Source organism: Rhinolophus sinicus, linkage group LG10 (genome assembly GCF_036562045.2).
Source record: "Rhinolophus sinicus isolate RSC01 linkage group LG10, ASM3656204v1, whole genome shotgun sequence".
NCBI lineage: Eukaryota > Metazoa > Chordata > Mammalia > Chiroptera > Rhinolophidae > Rhinolophus > Rhinolophus sinicus.
In genome coordinates, this window is record NC_133759.1 from 19,330,418 (window position 1) to 19,347,262 (window position 16,845).

General features: G+C 36.3%; 1 long non-coding RNA gene and 1 other non-coding gene across 2 annotated transcripts in view; one reads left to right on the forward strand and one right to left on the reverse strand.

Annotated features, from left to right (window-relative positions):
* LOC141567096 (uncharacterized) overlaps positions 1 to 16,845 on the forward strand; it is a 171,663-nt gene that overhangs the window by 40,952 nt on the left and 113,866 nt on the right. The window lies entirely within an intron of this gene.
* LOC141567415 (U6 spliceosomal RNA) lies at positions 7,232 to 7,339 on the reverse strand. Its single transcript, XR_012489998.1, has one exon. It is a non-coding gene; the product is annotated as a U6 spliceosomal RNA (small nuclear RNA).

Here is a 16,845-nt window from a genome sequence, read left to right on the forward strand (position 1 = left end):
CAAGGGAGCTGACACTCTCCTAAGGGACAGGAAATGCATACACATAGAAGGAGAACCAATATTCCAGAGGCTGTCTGTGGTGAGAACAAGTAGATGCTCTGGGAAATAACTTTTAGAAGAGTGGGAGGGTGTCGGTGTTTTTCACATATTTTTAATTATATAACAACATTTTTCCAATGTAGCTTACAGGAAAGCACTGGATATAAAATAGATTAAAGTGGCTCTCCTTGAAATATCTTCAGCCTTGCCCTTCAGGAAGTCGGAATTATTGAGACGCTCCCCCTCCCAACCTCCCTTACCAGTTCGTTTCACTCTATTAATTAGTTATCCACAAGTGGCATCACTATGTTATGGGCTCCAAGAAAGCAAGCGTTCTTAGTCATCCTGTCCTCTAAGGGCAAGGATATAGCAAATATGAGGCAAATGAGCTCCAGCATACCCCTCCCTCATCAAGGACAGACCTTGCTTATTAATCACAAATCTCTGTTAGTCTGAGTCTAGATTTAGCTTCAAAACTCTCATTCCCATGCTCCAGGCAGCCATCACCTATCTACTGGGTTGAGAAAGGAGAATAAATTGACTTGCCTTTCCTATTTTATCATTGAACACAATACTGGAAAAATGGTAGGTGCCCAGTAAATGTTTGATAATGTAATTTTTTTTAAAAAGTCTCATTTTCATAGAATAGCCACACATTCACAGGAGATTTAATATGGTAAAAAAATGAGCATAAAATATTTCTATGTCTTGGTACTTCCTCTGCCCCTGAAATCTTTCATATTCTTCAGATCATTTCCCCTAAGGCTGTGAATTGGAATCATCTGGCTACATTGAAGGCGGACTACACATGAATGCTTGTTCACAGAAATGCTCCCAGCAGCCATGATGAGGCTGCCTTGCGTAGCTGCAATCACACAGAACTATTTTTTTTTTCACTATTAAGTCCAAAACCCTGTCAAAATACAAAGCAAGGGGTTTCTATCAGCTCTTGGATAACAAACAACACTTGGACGTTCATATTACTTTTCCGAGCTTGTAAAAGCTGGCTAAGAACTCAGATCCAACCAACACCAATTTATTAAGCAAATATTATATATGAAATGCCAGGCACTTTGTAAGTTTTTATTGAATGAATGAAAGACTAAATTATACCAAGTTGCTTAATATTTGTTCCTGTTTACAAGGAACTCATAATCCAATGTGGAAAACATATGATTAAACATCTTATGTCTATAATGTACTTTTCAACTTCTTTTCCCTTCATTTATGCTCTTCTGTTGGTCTTCATAGCCTTTTCTCACCGACCGTATCCACCTGGCATAATGCTTTTCATTCTTTGAAGTCTAATTCAATGTTATATTCGCTATTAAATCTTTCAAACCCAGGTCCACTATTAGAATTTAATGTCATTTCATTGTTGTTCTGTTAGTACTTTGTTTATAGTTCAATTATTGCAGAGGGTATCTTTAATTATGGTTAGTAATTTATGTTTCCATTCCCCTATCAGATCCGTCAGGGTGGGAGCTATATTTTTCTTCATTTATATATTTTTTTATTCCTAGCATTGAGAGCACATATTATATCGTAGTCTGGGTTTCCCAGAAATCAAAGCCTACGACAATGGCTTATGTGAATTCTTATCAGGAAATGACATGTCAAGGAGCATGAACAAAAGGGATAGTGGGGCACTGAAAGGAAAAACATAATTTGTTATGGAGCTGGCTATGGTCTGCTGTCAAATGTGAATGATTGCTTGATCTCACAAGACAGTGTTTTGGGAGGTCATCTGAATAATACTTTTTAGGACAGTCTATCCTTGAGGAAAAGGTTGAAAGGATTTATTTACCAGTTTTTGTCTTCCTTTGGTGAATTTTTCCCCATTTGGCCTGAAGTGGCTTACATGGGTGCATGTATGGAAGACAAATTATTCCTATAATATTTCATGCCTGTTTCTGTAGGGACAACCCAGTACAGGAGGGGGAAGGGTCTAAACATGGGTATGAGATGAGGTATTAGCAAGTCACACTACCTGAAGTGTGTCTGAACCCATGCAGAACTGGTCTATACAGCAGTGACTAGGCCAAGGGACAGGTGAGACTTAGAGGACTGAAATGCCTCATAAGAGATGTGTGATTCATAGCATATACGTAATAGTATTTACAATTGAGTGGTAGCCTATGGTGACAGTCATAATGGAGGTGGTATACATAATGTGTCATGGAAGAAATTAGCATTGTAGAAAGAGCCCATAGCAGGTCAATTTAAGCAGAAGAAATTTCATGGAAAAAATAATGTGACAATCACACAGAGAGTTCAGGAAATGGAGAAAAACCTATTGAACTCAGAGTATGGCCTGACTTTAAGAAGAAATGAGGTTAGAAAGTTTATAAACGTCCTTGAATTAATTCACCCAACAGATATTTTACTGAGTACCTATAATGTTCTAGCACCTTTCTAGTCACTGGAAAACAGTAATGGACAAATCCTAGGATTGGGATTTAATTCAGGACAGAGCTAAAGGAAGTTTTCCTTTCAAGCTAGAAAATTAAAACCTGCATACTATCGGGCACAAAGTAACCAAATGGCAACTCTCCTTCCTGTGCTTCACCTGGAGAAGGCATATCTAATCATGTTACACAGGAAACACTGTGCTGGGGAAAATTATTTTCAGATCAGATGCTTATCAGGCAGTGACTTCCTGCCAGGGAGCATATATAACCCTTCCAACCTCTACTGTTTGCCAGAAAGTGCTCTTTACTGTAGATAATGGAGACACAAGACAGAGAACTCCACTTAGCAATTGAGTTGCACAAATAATAAGCAGACAACATTTGAAATAAGGCTGAGCATTTAAACCACCTGCCTTTGGTTAAAGGTACTGAAGGTGCAATCTTCCATATAAGACCATTGACAAATTAAAAAAAAAAAAAAGTATGCATTTAAAATTAACTCTGAGCAGATACAAGGGTAAGTGACTAAGGTTGCTTCATACAATCAATAATGCCCCTTAAACCGAGAGCTAACGAATTCTAAACCAGACAGAATAAATGAAAACAATGCAGACTACAGTAAAAGAAGAGTAGCACATAAAGAAGGAAGAAGATACACTGCACCAGAATATGTATAGAACTCTGACAACTTAACAATTAAAAGAACAAATGACTCAATAAAGGCTGGCAAAAGACTGGAATTAACATATCTTTAAAGAAAATATGTTAATGAAAAATAAATACAGGGAAAAATGGGCAACATCATTAGTCATTAGGGAAATGCAAATTAAAATCACAAGGAGATACTACTTCATACCCGTTAGGATGATTATGATAATAATACTAACAATAAAAATGGAAAATAAGTGTTGGTGAGGATATGAAAAAATTGGCATCCTCACACATTGCTGGGGAGAAAGTAAAGTGGCACAGACATTTGGAAAACAGTTTGGCAGTCCCTCAAACACTTAAACGTAGAGTTATCATATGCTTTCATATTTTCACTCTTAGGTACATACCCAAGAGAATAGAGATCATATATCCACAGAGAAACTCGAACACAGATGTTCATAGCAGCATTAATCATAGTAGCCAAAAAGTGTAAACCAAAAAAGCCCCAAAGCAAAAAATCTCCATCAGCTGAAACAAAGCGTATATCCATACAATGGAATATCATTTGGCCATGAAAAGAAATGGAATGCTGACACATGCTGCAACATGGATGAACTTTGAAAACATTATAAGTTTCCAGATTCCAAAGGGTGTATATCGTACGATCTCCTATATATTAAATGTTCAGAATAGGCAAATCCAAAGAGATAGAAAATAGATCAGTGATGGCCGGGGTGGGGGGAGGAGGGATAGAGATGGGGGAAAGGAAAAGGAGGGGTGGCTAATCAGTATGGGGGTAATTTTGGGAGGAGATAAAACTGTTCTGGAATTTGATAGAAGGGATGGTTATACAAATCTATGAATCTACTAAAAAGCACTAAATTGTGCAGTTTCAAAGGGTGAATTTTACAGTATGTAAGTTATATCTCAATAAAACAGTTACTAAAACATATTCTTATTTTAGAGTATAAGTTCATTCTTCATGATTTCTTTCACTATATTTACAAATTTTTTAGTTAAAAAATACTTAAGTATTTGTTCTAAACCAGCTTTTATACACCGATTGTTGTATTTTATGATGACTAAACTGAGATAGAGAGAGAGTGTATGCTCCTCACCCAAGGTTACTCAGATAAAAGTGATGAAGCCAGAATCTAAATTGGGTTTATTGGAAGCCAAGTATTAATCTCTTGATGGATGTTTATGCTTCTCTCAAATATACAATTCATATATCTTGTTTTGTTCCAGAAAGAATGACGTGTCTTACTATGACTAAAATCAGAGTAGAACCTATCAGGACCACATAGAATACAGTAAGGGCAGAGGGCAGAATGTCATGGCTAAGGAAGAAAATATTGCAAATGTGGGTCCAAGAGCCTGGGATTCTGTTTTAAGAAATACTGGTTTGCATCAACAATCTCTTCTAAAATTTACACATGCCAACACCATGGACCAGAGCAAAAGTCCATCTACTCTGCCTTCTATCAAGATGTAGTAAGCTTAGGATTTGTCGGCAGAGGGTCACACTGGACATATAAACAGAAGGGCCTAGGAAAGAACCTTTTAAAATTGAGCTTCTTAGCAAATAGGGGATTCAATTTACTGTAGAAAAGAATTTCTTGGGCTTTGGTTGCATGCTTCAGATCAACTCAGATGAGAACAATACAAATTACTCCAGAGGACCCTACTTTTGTAATACTTACACTAAACTGAAAATTAACATAGCCTCAGACTTCTTAAATTTCATCTGAAAACCTAATGAAGACAAGTTACCAATGAGTCTCTGTTTTTGGCTTATTTTCAACATCTGTCATGAATATAATCAATTCTCAGTTATAAGTGTTTTTGTTTGGTTGGTTTCTTCTTTTTTTTTTTTTTTTTTGAAGGATCTAATGATTGAAGGGCTGATATTGTGGAGTGAGTTTTAAATTCATAAACACGGATTAAAGATTATGTAAAGCTATTTCTAACTGTGCTTGGTGATAATTTTGTTCAGAGATACTAAAAGATTGCTTTTAAGACTTGTTTATTTTAAATTGTGAAATAAATAGACACATTTCCCAGAACTCCTTAAATATTAACAATGAGAATACTTTGGTGGTTTTAAATTACCTTGTACTAAACAGTGCCAAAGCCACTTCCTGAACATGATATCAAATTATTTCTGCCCCCCAGGTCCACAGGTTTATACTAAAATTATCAAATTTTACAACTTAAATAAACCTGAGAGAGTATTAAATTCAGTTCACTTATTCTAATAAAGTCTATCCTAAAACAGAAATATTGCCATGTCGATTAGGTGTAGCTATCACTAAAATGAGTAGTGATTATTAGGAGACGTCTTTTTTGAGTACTTTTCTTTCTGGTACCTTGTTTGATTCATCAAATATTTGCTGAATGCTTACCATGTGCCAGGCTCTGTTATGTTTTGCCTTTTTATTAAAAATTAATTCAGTAAGAAAGTGAAGTGTTCACCCCACCATTAACTCATTTTATCTTCCTCTTTTTCATAAGGCCGTTATTATGCCATTTGTTCATGATGACTTTAAAATACAAACACACTATTTTAATCTGGTGGGTTTTTTTTTCGCTTTTTGGTACAAGCAACACCATTAATTGAGTTAGAATACCAAATCAAAATCTATATGAGATTTTAAAAATTCTAAATGAATAAAAATTAAACTTAGAAGCTACAAATGCAATTCTTTCTGTGTATCGTCCTGTGAAATAATCATATGTTTGAGATAACAGATCTGATATGGAAAACTAAAGACTCACAAATTTTTCATCTAACTCAGCCTTACCATTTTAATGATTCAGAACACTAAGCCATCAAATGGGGGTAGGGGGTGTCAGACACTGGAAAGGGTAGTAGATGGGGAAGCACATGAGCCCCCTCAACATTCACTCCACCATGTGCTTGAAGGTGACTGAATGGAGATGACTCAAGGTACCCTCAAGGCCAAGTTAAAACACATACCATAATATACTACATTAACCACTTAGAACAGCAGCTCTCAACTGGGGGCCTGTGGATAGAATTCAGGGGTGTTTGTGAACTTGGTTTGGAAGACAATTATATCTTAATTTTTACTAACCTCAAGCTAATAGTTATTAGTTCCTTTAGTTACAAATGCTGGTAGAAGCCACAGTAGCAGCATCTATGGTTTTGTCACAGGTATTTTTATATTACATTATAGTTGTTGCAGATATTCCCAAGTATGGTTAACACCACTACTTCAAAATTATGGGAATATTAGCCCTACCTCTAGATATTGTCATTCAATGCATGAATATAAGAGCATATATATTACTGTAGATTGTAACTCTTAGTAAGTTTTCGCTTCTTCTTCCTTTCTTAAGGTATAATTGATAACTAAAATTGTAAAATATTTAAAGTGTACAAACTGATGGTTTGATATATGTATACGCTATGAAAGGATTGCCACCACTGAGTTAACTATTAATAACACATCCACCACCTCCCACATTAATTTGTTTTTTGGTGAGAACATTTACTTTCTACTCTCTTAGCAAATTTCAATCTGAAGCTTATGTGGTTCCATCTGTTTACTTGTGCTTCTTTGCTTTTAGTGCCAAATCCCAAAAATCATTGCTAAGACCTATGTCAAGGATATCATCCCCTAGGTTTTCTTGTAGGAGTTTTAAGATTTCAGGTCTTAACATTCAAGTTTTTAATCCATTTTGAGTTGATTTTTTTTTAGTAGGGTGTAAAATAGGAGTCTAATTTTATTTTCTTACATGTGGCTGTTCAGTTTCCCCAACACGATTTATTGAAGAAACTATGCTTTCCCAACTGAGTATTTTGGCTCCTTTATCGTACATTAATTGACCACATATGCATGGGTTTATTTTGGGTTCTCTATTCTGTTCCATTCATCTATGTGTCTGTATTTATGCCAATGACATACTATTTTGATTGCTATAGCTTTTTAATATAGGTTGAAACAGAAAGTGTGATGCCTCCAGCTTTGTTCGTTTTTTCCCTCAAGATTGCTTTGGCTGTACACTGGTCCCATGCAAATTTGAGGATTGTTTGTTCTATTTCTGTGGAAAAAAATGCCATTTTGATAGGGATTGCTTTGAATCTGTAGATTGCTTCGGGTCGTATGGACATTTTAACAGTATTCATTTTTTCATGTCTTCCTTGCACAATGGCTGTGCTAATCTTCTCCGTATCATTCCGATTTTAGTATATGTACTGCCAAAGTGAGCACAACAATATTAAATTTTCCAGTCTGTGAGCACAGAATATTTCTCCATTTGTTTGTATCGTCTTCTATTTATTTCATCAGTGTCTTATAGTTTTCGGTGTACAGATTTTTCACTTCCTTGCTTAAATTTATTATATTTCTGTTTTATGTTCTTTAATACTATTGTAAATGACATTGCTTTCTAAATTTCTATTTCTGATAGTTCATTGTTGATGTATAGGAATACAACAGATTTTTGTATTATACATTGATTTTGTATCCCATAAATGTATTAAATAATTTATTAGTTCTAACCATTTTATGGTAGAGTATTTAGGCATCTATATATATATATCTCTATTTGCAACTGACATGACATTATATACATATAATGTCATGTCAGTTGCAAATAGAGACAGTTTATTTCTTTTCCATTTGGTTGACTTTTATTTCCTTTTTCTTGCCTAATTGCTCTGGCTAGGACTTCTAGTACTTTGTGGAATAAAAGTGGCGAGAATGTGCATGCTTGTCTTGTTCCTGACCTTAGAGTAAAAGATGTCAGTGTTCCACCATTAAATAAGCCATGGGCTGGTCATATATGGACATTAATATGTTCAGGTGCATTTTCTCTACACCCAGTCTGTTGAGAATTTTTAATCACAAAAAGATGTTGAATTTTGTCAAATGCATTTACTGCATCTATCAAGATGACCATATGATTCTTGTCCTTTATTTTGTTACTGTGGTGTGTCACTTTTGTTGATTTGCATGTGTTGAACCATCCATACATCTCTAGAATAAATCCCACTGCTCATGGTGTATGATTTTGTTAATGTGCTGTTGAATTTAGTTTGCTGGTATTTTATGAGGTTTTTTGCATCAATTTTTATCAGGAGTATTGGTCTCTAATGTTCTTTTCTTGTATTGTCCTTGTCTGGCTTTGGTATCAGAGTAATAGTATCCTTGCAAACTGAGTTTGGGAGTGTTCCCTCCTCTTCTCTTTTCTAGAAGAGTTTGAGAAGGATTAATATTAGTTCTGTTTTGAATGGTAGAATTCACCTCATATACATTTTTTTAATTTTGATTTTGATAATTGTATCAGTATAATTGGTTTCCTTTATCATATGTATTTCATTTTTATTATTTAGAAATTATTCTGTAGAAAGATTCATAGGCCTTACCAGAGTGCTAAAGAGGTCCATGCACGCTAAATGTATATATATATATATATTAAGAGCTTCTACCTTAGAGTGATAGAAAAACCAAAAACATGGTTAGAAGTCTAAAAGGAATGGGCCATTTGGCTACTTTTGCTCCATATGTCTACCATACGAAATTTTCCATTTGGCTCCCAAATGTACTGCCCAGGAATCACCTGGAGAATCTTGTTAAAATGCTGATTCTAAATCAGCAGACCTGGAATGGTGCCCAGGAATTCGCATTTCTAGGTTCCCAGGTGAAGCTAATCTGCTGGCCCATGGATCATTCTGAGTAGCATGTTTGTTAAGTCTTAGTAAGTTTTAGCTTCTCTTTCAGAACACTTATCTATTCTTTTCTTTCATTTGCCTAGTACTAAGCTGATACAAGTTTAAGTTATCAAATTTAAGAGATGATGTTTTCCAACTGGCTGGCCAGATTACTAGCGTTTTTCATCATCAGAAGAGCAAATATCTCTAAGAAGGCTTCAAAGCAAAAACCTGTGCCACTGTCCCAAATAATTAGCATGAGGATTATTAGCACCCTCTTTCTTTTTTTAAAATATATATATTTTTTTAATTTTTCAATTACAGTTGATATACAGTGTTATATTGTATGATGGATAGGAGGGTCTGATGCGTTTTCCTGGTGAGGAATTTCAACAAGAATATAAGGCTGGTGTTATTTAGCTGAAAGGGTTTTTAAATCAAATTGGATAACCACATAACCACAACCCATGCCCCTTTGGAAGGTCAGAGAATAACAATAGAGTCTTTAAAAATGCTCTGCGCATTGTTCCCAGTTTAGCTAAGAATGGACTTGATTAGGCAAATGGCCTTTATGTTGCCACATTTCCTATCATTGGAAACTTGTGGAGAGGAAAGATCATTATCAAGGCAATCAACCATGTTCATAGGTTAGTGGTCCCTGGTGGCTTTTTCCAAACCTTTCTCTAGGGCTTTGGTTTCCCAAAGCAAAGTGGGAAACATCTGGTCTATCCAACCCCATCTCCTCATACTGCATTTACAATCACACTCACTTTGGCCTCAGCTAATCACTACTTTGTTCGTGGCAGTCAGCCCTCAAATAGAGAGCCCCAGGGCTTCTCTTCTGGATGTCTCATTTCTCTTGTCGTTTATTAATTTTCAACTCACTCAATAGCCCAGTCTCGTAGATGAAAGCAACTTGCCTGAACCACAAAGGATAGAATTAAAACAAGATGGAATTAAATCTCAGAAATTTAAGGATGACCTGGACTAGGGTGACTATTTTCAAGAATTAAAACGAGTCATTCACACCTCCTCCTCTCATCCAGTTACTAGATACATAGTAATTCATAGCTCTGTTACCACTGCCTCAGTTCAAGCTTCATGTGCTGCCACTCTCCATGTGACCCAAAGTCCTCTGTCCTATATTCTCTGATTATGTCAGAACCCCGCTAAAATCTTTTATGATCTTCTATGGCCTACAGTAAAAGGCCCTCCCAGAATGGAGAAATTACGACCCTTAGTAATCTAGCCTTTCTCATAATTTCTTCCACTCTCCAACTCCAGTCAACTCAAAGTGCTCAGAAGACCCATGTTCTTTTGATCAATTATACCTTTACCTAGACTGTTCCCTTTTCCTAGAATGTCACCCTCTCCCTTATATGCCTGAAAAAATCTGAACCTCTGAGTTTTTGGTAAAAAACCTTTGTTGTTTTGACAAGGGAAAATTTTTATTTTTTAAATTTTTTTGTTTGTTTTTTCCCCTCACTCCAATGTCTTATTTATCACATCTGTGTAACTCTTGTCATGGTACTCTATAGGTTGTTCCCTTTTTCTAGGACCACTCCACTAAACTTTGAGCCACTGGAGAAACTGGGTTGGGTTTTATTTCTCTGTGCTCAGATTGTAGCACAGTGCCTGGCACATAAGAGGCATTTTGACAATGTCCATTAAATGGCTGGTTGATTATTTAGTTTATTTATTTTCTCATTTTTTTTTCTAAATGAGAGAAAATAGCTCAGAATAGAATACAACAATGCTGACATGACCACAGCTATGTGAAATAAAAGTTGGAGTCATTGCTAACATAATGAAAAAAATGTAGAAATGTCTGTAAAAGGACATCTGAGCAGTGATTTTTCATTCTCTGCTTCACATAACTACATAGAAAAATTGTACTTAACCCTCAAACATTATTTATTTTCCCCGAAGAAGACTGGGCTCCTTGTGTAGACAGCATGTTTAGAATTTTGGAGAAGGGTATATGATCAGATTATAATTACTTGGATGATTTTTCTTATTATTTTTTTCTGTAGTCATAAATAAGAATCCCCTAGTTCATGGATCAACTTTCTTGAGACAAAGAAACTAAACTACCCATTTTGGATTTATAGTGTCTTGTATTTGTTGCAAATGTGCTTTTCTGTAGAGACAGCTCATGGAATTTTCATATTTGTGGCCCCTCCCTGTTCTGAAAAGTCATTGTTTATTTTGTCTTTAATTTCTTCATTCTTAATGTTTCCGGTCTTGTTAAACCAGAGTTTACAGAAATAAGAAAAGAGAATTGAGTAAAGAATGTCCCTTCCTATTGCCTCTTTAGCTCAACAGAAAAGTTCAGAAATTTTGTAAGTATTTTGATATGCAAACTTTATCCTATTGATTTATCCACAAATATCTGAATTCCCATGGTTCTTTGACCACACGGAACCCATCTCTGCATGTACGACCTTCTGGGCTCTTCCAGTGTTGCTACTTCTTTTCTTCTCCGCTCCTATTCATTTATTTCCACAAACCAATTCTGTAGTGTGTCTCTTAACTGTCACAATCAAATGACTGTGTGGCAGTAAAAAAGAAATGCCACCCATACAACAAGAGATATATGTTATAACATCCATTATTTTAAGGAGTTTTCTCTAGGGATTATTTTGTAAATGCTCTTAAAATTTTAAACCTCTATGAACATAGTGGTGCTAGTTTCATTACTCAGTACATTTTTAAAGAATGGTACCCGCATGTATATCCCCACCACCTTTTGTCATCAGGATTGAAATATTGTCTGGCTAGAGGACAGGAGATGATTATTACTTAATCATCTCTTCAGGAAGGTAATGTGTGTGTTCATGAGCATTGACTTGAAAGTCAGTTATATTCAGAACAGGAATACTGGAGAGGATACAGGAGGAAGGTGGTGATGACTAGGAAAGGACTAGAAAGTAAAACTTATAAAGGAAGATCAGTGCAGCTCGAGTTTCTTTATCTGATCAGGAGGCATGGGAGAACATGGAGACCTTTCAAAGAAATAGTTAAACAGACTCCTTGGGAAATCAGAAACATGGAGGGAGAAAATAATTAACATACGTAGAATGATTGATGCTGAAGAAAAACAGATTTGACATGCTTTTGCATTTGCTTAGAGGGTGATACTACATTAGAGAGAGATTGTGTAGATTATCCTATCTCTGTTTTCACACAGGATCAAATGAGAACAATTTTATTTTGTGCTACAGTGCGAGGGATGTAGACCAACTCTTGGGATCATTTCTGGACACTGAGGTTTTTAAGCATTGGATTAAGAAGATGAACAGCATGCCTTCAGAGTTTCCTACCATTTCTGGAGAACTATACAGGGAAAAAGATAAAAACACTCTGCAATTTTGGGGAAAAGTAACATTCTCTTTAGTCTGAGTTGATAAAACGTGGCCTACTGGATGCTAAGAAGTGGGAAGGAAAAATGTGACAGGTGTCCTTTCTGCTTGACAATTCTAGGTAGTTGGTAGAAGTGGGTGGTGGGAAGGGGATTCCCAAACGAAACCCCAATTTTGTGCATGATTGGGTTTCATGTGACTCAGGGAATATCTAAAAGTTTGTTTAAAAGAACTGCTAAAATTATATGTGCCTCTGGGAAATTAGAGAGAGGAAGAGAGAGAAAAAAAGAAAGAAGCAGACAAATTTGGCCCATTAACCAAAACTCAGTCACTAGAAATGAAGAGAAAGTTCCATGTAATGCATGACAGTTACCTCTGTTAATTGTTCCTAAGCCTAGACCCTAAAGGACTTAAGTCTAGAAAAGTGAGATGATGTGTACAGGGTTAGCAGGCAGAAAGAGGCCAAAACTAAAGGTCTAAACATTTATTTTTATTAAAATTCCTTTAAGATATTGGGCCATTGTTAAAGCCATTAGGTTGGTGCAAAAATAATTGCGGTTTAACAGGTTAAAAATAATTGCAAAAACCACAATTACTTTTACACCAACCTAATACCTTGGGTTCCACATACTAAACATGATACCCTGAGGAATTCGGCACGCGCCACCCTGGCATGTGGAGTCTCACAGTGTTTTCATGACACCAGATGTGTCTGGTGGAGGTAGGGCCACCAGTGGAGGTGACAATGTCAAGAGGGAGGTGACGGTAGTGAGTGGCAGAGGCAATTATTTCCAGGCTGCTTATCAGGCTCCTGAGGTCTTTCTAGGTGACATTGAGGAAAAGCAGAATTCTGGGGGAAGCACATATGAGCTACTCTGAAAGATGTCCCGAATAATTAGAAAATTCTTGCTGATTTTCTCAGGAGGCAGGATGGGAGTGAAACGAAGAGTTTAGATTACTCCATTTGTGTATTGAGCTATTGTGGCAGAACAAACATTGGTTCATCTAAAGACAAACACATTCTAGCAACGTCAACCCCATGAGCTCTTAAGACAGAGATCAGGAATAGTTGCAATAGAGTCAGAAAAACAATAGAGCCAGTAATAGTTTTTTTATTACAAATATTATCCACTACCTATAGCTCTATATGTCAAGCATTATATTTTAATGTACTGTGTTTTAAATGCATTCTCTCCTTTAATACTCATAATAACCTTATTGGTAGTTATTATTATTCTATCTGTTATGATCCTTCAGCTCTAATTACAGAAGATCTAGCTCAAACTGGTATAACATTAAGGATGGTTATTGTCCATGCTCTTTACAACCACACTAAAATGTACTCACTGCAGAGTCAGTCTGAGATCCAACCATCCCTTGGAATACCTCGGGGATAGCAAGGGACCAAAGTATGGCCTGTGCCTCAGCTACGCCCTACTGGTGTTCCTATCATTGCTATCTTCCCCTCTGGCTCAGCACCAGGTCGGCTTATGGAGAAGGCACAGAGTGAGTTTGCTGCCTGCCCTAGCTTCTCTTCCCAGCTTCCCATTGACATTGGCATATCATTTCCTTTGAGTAACTGCAAAAGTCCATCACTGCTATTCTAAAAACACATTTTATATGAAAAGTCCCTGTCAAACATCAAGGAAGACTCTTTGATTTTAATACTTCTTTAAGTTTGTCAAAGGCTACAAAGAAGGACACTTTGCTCAAGAAGCACATATTGAGACACTCTGAAAGAGCTTCAAAAACTATCAGAAGAATTTTCTTTGTGGTTGCTATTTCAGATTCCTTAAATCCTCATCATTGCACTTAAAACGTCCCTTTGGTTTTCAAATGATCCTTTTGAGCACTGATAATTTGCCAAGACGTATCTAAGAGCTGAAAGAAAAGAAGATGGAAAATATGGTGTCAGCAACGTGGTGTGTATCACAGCGTGCTGAAGCACATTCCAAAATCCAGTCTACATTTAATCCAGAGCATTGTACTCACATCTCAACTTTTCCAACATTAGTATCATCATGGGACATCATACTGACACAGTCCAATAACCAGGCAAATAAGGCTTCCAATTTAGTCTGTGGTGTCATAAACACTCTGACCATGAAATAAAATATTGACAATCTGTCAGAAGAATCAAATTTTTAATGTTTTCACTGTCAGGCTGTATTTGGTATTTTAGCTGAGTCAAGAAAATTTACTCTGATATAGTAAAATGAACATGTGAAGACTTTGACTTCACAAGAAATCAGTTTCACTCATTGATAACTATATGACCTTGGATCCAGCACTTACCATCTCTGAGGATTAGTTTCCTCAGTTGATAAATGAAAATGCTTATGTACATTCACAAGGTTTTTGTAAGAATTCAGTAAGATAAATAAATAAGATAATATCAGTTTTTACATAACAGGAACATAGTAAAATTTATTTTGCTTTCCCCAGAACACATTTCCTGTTCTAAAAATTGAAGAATTCATTCATTAATTCATTATTTTTCAATCACTTCTTCATGAGATATTTATTAAATGCCTACCCTTGTCAAGTTAAAAGCTAGTCTTTAGATAAACCACTACAAATAGCACATAGTCGGTAGATCAAGGGCATTTGGTACAGTCTAGAAACTGGATAAGTAAGCCAGATATTACAAATTAGGAACCAGATTAACAGACTTTTTTTCTGCCTACACTTTTAAAAAACACAAACATTTTAGATTTTGGTGCCTTTAGGAAGGATGCTTGAGCTTCAATTAGCCAAAAGCCATTGGTTTCTATGTTTTATACCCTGGTCCATCCCCCATTTCTTATACTTTTCTGAATCCAGAAGAGGTTTGGGTGTGTGACCTGGATGTAAACAATAATTACAGTAGAGTAGAAAGGGTATTAATGGACACCAGTTCAACTTGTGAAAAGAGTACCAGGGTAGTGTTACTAACTTCAGAGTAAATAAAATAGTGACAATGGTCCCACATGCATCTTATTGCTGGGACTGACTTTGGCTTCCTGACATCTAGATGCAAATCCTACCAGAGAAGAAAACAATCACATTCCACCATCTCCATGAGAAATCTGCCCCTGGTATGTAGATACGAGAGAACTTGAAATCAAATTTTCATGGTGAATAATTCAAGTGTGGTATGTTTTGAATTATTTTAACTAGAAAATTTATTAACTGGATAACAATTTTGTGAAACCATTTTAATAATGGGCATTTCAACCATCCAACAGCTTTTGTTTGCATTTTTAGTTCATTTTCTTTTATATGTCATATATTTTATTTGGACTATATGGAGATTTTTTTTTTTTCATTCATAAAAAAGGACAAAATTTGCCTAGGTGTGGGCAGAGTTGGAATAGGAGTCCGAATGCAACACCAGAATCTATACTCGTCCTGGGTGTGGTTGTGTGTTCTGGCTTAATTATCAGTGGAGACAATTCTGGGTCTTGCACCAGACTCGTACATCCAAGACAGTGATAGCAATACCAAAAATTCCTCATTTAGCAGTTCCCAGTTCTCAGCTGGAAGAATACTTGAGATGCAGGGGTCCCTTACATGTCCATACTTGCCAAACCATTTCCCTGCCTAGCTTTGCCAGCCTCCTCCCTATGCCCGCTTTTGCCCACCCCTATGTGTGAGAGTGTGTGCTACTTGGAGAAAAAGAGCCAATCACCAATTACAATATATAAAAATGATTGTTATTATGGGGTATTATCACAGGTATTTGCTCTATATATTTCATTTTTCTTTCAATGCCTTTAAATACTTGTCTTTCTGAGAAGGCTACAAAGTTTCTGAGGTCAGAGACTCTACTGTGTATCTCCTACCTCGCATCCTGTATACTTCTTCTCCAGTGCATTACATATAGCATTAAATATAGTACCTATTCAATAATTGTTGGTTTATAAATAAAGTTGATGAATGATCAACATAGAATTAACTTCGGGAAAAAAGGAGTCAGCAATTCTACGTTTGCATTATAACTGCATCTATGACTATCTTAATGACCTGGGGGAGTCACTAAATGCCCAGAGAGTTTATTTAAAAAGTCGGGATTAAAAAATAAGAAATGAAAATAGGGATCATAGTGTCTCTCCTATCTATGACACAGAGCTGTTGTGAAGACCAACTCAGACAGTATAAAATACAATCACACTATAAATGTCATGTGGACTAATACTTTTAATAATTATTGACCAAAAAATAAATTATTATCAGACTTGTGACAGAGAGTATTCTCTTTCACTGGGACGACATCTATGCAGTGACTTCCCAGGGATTTGTACTCTCTGGGGATAAATCATATAGATAGTCCTCACAGTGGGGTTAGCTCTTAAAATATGTTTTATTCTATTTTAAGAGTTGAAAGCTAAAATTATTCCTGGAGCGATTACTACTAATAATACACAAGTATTAGCTGGGGCCCAGAATGAATGCAGATAAGTCAGGAGGGAAGAAGCTTCGTAAGACAGACAAAGGTGACATGCTTCAAGCCAGAATTACTCTGGGGATGAAAGAGTGTCTCTGAAAATTGATCCTGAGGCTATGTGATGAGCCTCCTGTGGCTGGCTGCTCATCTCCCACTGAGCCGAGGTTCTCCTGTGGTCTCTGAGGGTCCCACCCCCCCAGCCCAAGATCATTCTTCTCCTCTCACTTTCATGCTCTGTCACCCTCACGCTCTCTCTCCCCCTCATTTTCTCTCATA